This window comes from Pangasianodon hypophthalmus, chromosome 2, assembly GCF_027358585.1.
Source record: "Pangasianodon hypophthalmus isolate fPanHyp1 chromosome 2, fPanHyp1.pri, whole genome shotgun sequence".
NCBI lineage: Eukaryota > Metazoa > Chordata > Actinopteri > Siluriformes > Pangasiidae > Pangasianodon > Pangasianodon hypophthalmus.
Window position 1 is genome coordinate 19,324,905 of NC_069711.1, and position 6,000 is coordinate 19,330,904.

A 6,000-nucleotide genomic window follows, 5' to 3' on the forward strand; every position below is an offset into this window, starting at 1 on the left:
TCATTTACGTTCTGCAGTTTATAGTGACAAAGATTAGCATGAACCTACAGACAGCTGTGTTTTAGTGGTAGCAGGAATGTACTGTTGTAACACAAAGCAAGCCTCTAATCCAGGGGTCATCAACTGGTGGACTGCGGTCCACATGCAGACCCAGCAAAGTATTTCAGCAGACTGAACTGAGTACTACAAACATACTGTATCAGGGCTAATCAGTGTATGAAAAAACTGGCTATACTTCACTGACTCTGGTTTTTTAAACATGAACCTTTGTGGCTTCTGTAGCAGATGTTGTGGTTTATCCAATCACATAAATTTTATATAAATTGTTTACCTGAAGGCAGTTCATCAGACCAGACACAAGCTACATAGTTGAGATATTAAGTCAGAAACTGGGTATGTGTATCACTTTATTTACATCTTTTGTTGCCTATGTAATGACTATAAAATAATCTTATCTGTTTAAAAAAAGTAGATGACAAAATTATAATGCTTAAAGACAAATGAACAAAGAAGTATGTAGTGTACAAATGTAGAAGTATGTACAAACGTACAAAGAAATATGTATGTAAGAAGGAAGTATTCTCACCATGTTCAGAGTCTATGGCACTAGGCAAAATTGTTAATGATCTTGTTAATCAAGTGATCAAGCGCCTCTGTGAAACAAAACATAAAGACTTCGATTGTCTTATTTATGGCCATAAAGTAATCATTAACACTAAGCTGTTATCACCATTCTGTCATGTTAGTTGCTTATCCAGACCTTTGTAAACAAGGAATTGTAACTGGACTGTTAAAGTCAGTTAAAGCCAGAAATGTCAGTAGCAAAGTGAGAAGTATGACAGTGAGTAATGTATTTACAACAGATGTGCTTCACACTCATCAGTGCTGATGTGTCTCGTGTGCTTCATTTGATTTGACCTTCATTCTTTTAACTAAACATATCTAAGGCGTTGTCAGCGCACAGCTGGATTAAGAATATTCACATCTGTCCTCGGCTGTACAGAGGAACATGTTCCAGTGTGCATTATTGTGCAGTGTGCAAATCCATTGTTTTGGCTCCTGGTGTCAACTCCCTTCCTTGCAATTCCTAAACACTAATTCTGCCAAATAACAACAATCCTTTTTAATCTCTGCATGTGCAGTCACACATGCAATTGCACATACACACACTTGCCACACTTGCCTGTGGTTACCCTGCGTTCAAAAACAAGTGCAGATGATGGAGAACGCGTTCCAAAACACACATTCGCAAATCAGATGTGATTTGATTGTGTGGAAATGTTTGTACAGGGCATACTTTGCCAAACTGAGGAATGAAGAAGTTTTCAAGAAGCAATAAAAGCTGCATACCAGCATACAATACTGCCTTGTGAAGCAAATTGTGTTGTGCAAAACACTGCGTACTTGCCTAATCACCCAAGCACAGTTAATCACAGAGGATAACAGCTAGAGTCCTGGATGAAACGTTGTTCCTATGAGAATAATATGTAGCACTGGGCTTTCTCTCTCATCGCATGGCTCGCAGAAGGAAGTAAGCATTCCAGCTATTTGCTAATATCCTGATCTTAAAAAAAAAAATCAGATAGACCTGCGTCTATCCAGAAATTAGATATAGCTATGACAAAGTTTTGCAAAGAGCTGGTCCCTCACAACATGCGAGAGAAACACAAGAGAAAAGCACTGATGATCTGGCAAGGTGACCATGGTGAGCTTGGAAAGTCCAAGCTTTTTGTAAAATGTGCAGCGCTGGGAAGGGAAGAGAATTCTGAGGCTCAGTGGGACATTGAAGGACTTCAGCCAGAGCAAACAGGGTCATATCTCAAACCAGATGCCTGCCGCATCTTTGCTCGTTGTGGCGTGCCGGGTCGTTTTTCCTCCCCGGTTTTTCCTCATTCCATAAATTCACAGTTTGCAAAGCCGCTTAACAGAAGTCTGTTTCTCGATAGTATCATTATAAATATGGTTATCGGCTGCTAATGACATGTTGCAAGTGCTTTACTGGTTATATTTTTAGATTCTTCTCTCCAAGGCCTTGGGCTACACTATCCTATCAAGGATGAGTTACCTCCGAAAACCCTGAATGGAGAAGGAAGCGTGTCCGCAAAACATGCACGGTATTTCTTTATCTCAATTCACTGATTACTCAAGTCTGACAGAGTAATTGAGTTCACATGGAGTTACACACCATGGCCAATGTTTCTGTGAGTGAATGGTGCCTGGGGATATCACCACCATGTGGTACTTCAATCTACTCCAAAAGTATTGGCAGAAGTAGTGCATTTTTTTTTTTACTTATAAACACATTGTGAAATTATTGGGACCCCCACAGTTAATATTTGGCAAAGTCTCCTTTGCAGAGACCAACAGCAATGAGTATCTTCTTGTAATATTTGAAAGGATTGGATAAGATTTGTCTTGGAATTTTTGACCATCCTTCCATGCAAAACATTTCATGCTCCTTTATATTCTTCATATTATTATCCTGAAATCAGTAAAGTGTTTTGTTATCTCATATCATTAGTTTTGTGCATGTAGACCCTCTTTGATGCAGACCACAGTGTTTCAATAAAATCCACAGACTCACATGATCAGCAAAACACTGATTTTGTGTTCCTGTAACTATTTCTTCTGGGTCTTATTAAATATCCTAGTATGAAGATTAGCAGAAGTCATGATGCCATCAATCTACATTTGAATACTTGGACCAAAGCACCAATAATCTACCACCATATTGTATGATGGTTATCAGGTGCGGTCCTCATTTTATTTTCCCCAAACATGCCAATGGTCTTCATGGCCAAAAACTTTGATTTTGATCTCAGCTGACCACAACACATGATTCCAATTGTAGTTCCAGTGATGTTTGGTAAGGTTCAGACATCTGTTTTGGTGTGTTCTCCTTTTAGGTACAAACCTGTTTCCCAGTTACTTCTTCACTCCAATATTGGTATTTTTGGAGTACTGAGTGTAGATACATATTTAGACTATAGATTTAAGACAAAAATCTGGTTGTTTCTGCCAGGAGGTTAAGAATCTTCTCTCTCTGTCTCTGTCTCTGTCTCTCTGTCTCTCTGTCTCGCTCTCTCTCTCTCTCTCTCTCTCTGTATGGTTTTATTTTGGCTGTGGTTATGACTAGTGTGTGTAGCACTCCAGTGCTTGTATATGATTGTGGCTCTGTTCTTCATTTATCTATATTGTACATGCTTCTAATCATTCAGCAGAGATTTACTGTAATTCTGCAGTTCCTGTACTGTTTGCGGCACACTGATGCAGTGGGTTGCATTGTCGCCTCAAAGCTCCACGGTACCTGGTTCGATCATGAACTCTAGTTACTGTCTTTGTGGAGTCTCACCTGTTCTCCCTGTGTTTGTGTGGGTTTCCTCCCACTGGCCAAAAACATGCTGGTAGGTAGGTTGGCTACACTAAATTCCTAGGTGTAAAGGTATGTGTGAAAGGTGCCCTGTGATGTTTCCCATCTATGGGGTACCCCCACCTCACGCCTAGTGTTCCCTGGAATACTCCTAATCCACTACAACGCTGACCAGATTAAAATGGCTGAAGATGAACAAGTCTATGTATTGCTGTCAGCTCATTTCATTATTGGATTCTGCCTCAGGTAGAAGTCTCTTTAGATAAAGGCAACACCTAAATGAAAAAATTTACAGCTAGACTGTGAGTGCAGTATAACAAAAAAGATAGTGTTAGTACCCACAGTGTCCTTCTGCAAAGATCTAGGGTAAAATGAAATCTGTTTACCCTTGCACTAGGTGGGAGCTAGTGCAAGGCCAAACAGACTTTATTTTGCCCTAGATCTTTGCGGAAGGACACTGTGTTGCTGTTTTTATCTTGGTGTGCTTTACTTTCCTAACTAAATCTGGCTTAAGTATTAAACCAACAAATGATTTTCACTTATTTGAGTTGCTTTACGCATGTTTCACATACCCATTCAGTGTCATCGATGTAGTGGAAGTGTTGTGGCATATTTCTGCTCTAGGATAACTGTCTGACATTCCTCAGAGAGATAAGAGCTGAAGCGATAGCTTTTTCCCAGGATTGTCTGCCGCTGCACATCCGTCGCTCGTGCCTTTCTCATTCATCTCCCAGCCTGGCATGGCCTTGCATCCCTGGCCCAGTTCCAGTTGTGCGTGTTTGCATGTTTGTGCTTTTATTGTTTATCCCTGCTGAATATTGTGTACTCCACACACCCCCAACAGGACATTCACAGAGTTCCAGAGACAGAAGAGTGGGTGTTTTATCAGCACGATTCAAAGAGAGTATGTTTGTGTGTGAGGAGACGCCAGCGATTCTCAGAAGTAAAGATCTGGCAACGACCTCTTCCACCCTTTCTCTCTCTCTCTCTCACACACACTCACACACACACACACACACACACACACACACACACACACATACATACACCCTCTCCAGTGCTGTGGTCATTCCTCTCTTGTCTAGTCCCTTTTGACCCCATTATGATTCCATTTTCTTATCTCTTAGTCCAGGGGGAGGCTGTTCAAGCATCAGTAAGCACCATTTGTAGTCGCTTCTTATCTGAGTCTTACACATAGCCTAGATAGAAGAGGTGCATTTGGTATGTGACTGACTAATGGTTTAATATCCACAGCAGTCCGCCTGCAAACACTTGGAGTGTGTCTTACAATAAAAATGTAATGGGCTGAACTGTGTTCTGTTGGTATTGAGATAGGAAACAGGCCTCCTTGAAAATCAGATAGGTGATTGATGCCAATCTGCATCATGCTGGAAGATAGCAGTAGTTATGGGAAGCGGGCCCTGGAATGGCATGTGTAGTGGTGGTGTGTGTGTGTGTGAAAGAGAGAGAAATGAGGAGATTACTTTGGCGCCTGTTAGTAATGTGAAAAAGATGGCACAGATGTGTATCTGTGAGCCTGGAGAAAATTTCCAAAACTACCACACACATGCCATGGATTTTCTCAGTGACTATGCAGATTTGCACAGTGCCATCTAGTGCTGCTGCGGTGTTTCAGTTGTGTTTCAGATTAAAGAGCAACTCCAACAGCATGTATTCCTGTTCTCATGACATCCCTTAGGTCAAATGCCTTTTGTGTCAATGGTCACTGGATACGCTGATGTAATCACTGGTGAATCAATCATAGGAAGGACTCTTATTGTACTTTCCTGATGGGAGAAGCTAAAGATATGCATTTTGGTCATTTTCACAGTTGGAGTGTTTTAATTCACAAGGGGCAGTCTTGACTTTATAAAGCACTTTGGGTTTGGGACTGCGACCAAACTGCAACAAGAGTGAATATGACTGATGACTGAGCACTGTCATGGAGTTCCCATTGAAGTGATGATGGCACCAAATAAATAGAAGCTTTTTCCAAACTAGACACACACCACACTGATTTCGTTGGCCTGATAAAATTTATTTGATTGGACTAATTTCTATTTCTAATGATCTAAATAATAACATTTGAAGGAATGAAGGAATTTTATACACAATACTGAAGCATACTACACACTTCCATGTTCTGTTTGCCAAATTAAGAAAAAAGTAAACAATTGGAAGACCATGAAAATGAAAAAAAAAAAATCCAAAAACACAGCCTAACATGCAGCAGTTCTGTAACAAGTTGTATAAATGCATCAGCTGGCTTTGTAGTTTAATGATCTCTGATGGTTTCTTTGGTTTCTCATTTAAACCCCCCATCACTCCCTGGCCCTCTATGGCAGTACATTTATGATGTTTGATTTTTTATTTATTTTTTTTTTTTATTTCTCACAAGTGTTGGATTCACAAGTGTGTTTGTGCCGAAATAGGCCCATGCCCCGTGCTCAGGACAATTGAGTTTAAAGTTGTGATTTCTTACAGTTTTCATGAAATTGGCTAGAGTTTTCTTAATGTGTAAGTGTTAATACAGAAAGGCCTTCATGCACTATTCCTCATTATTTCACAAAGGTATGTTTCTCCCCTCAGGTCCTCTTTAGAAACATCCTGTGGCATACGGATTCAAGTGC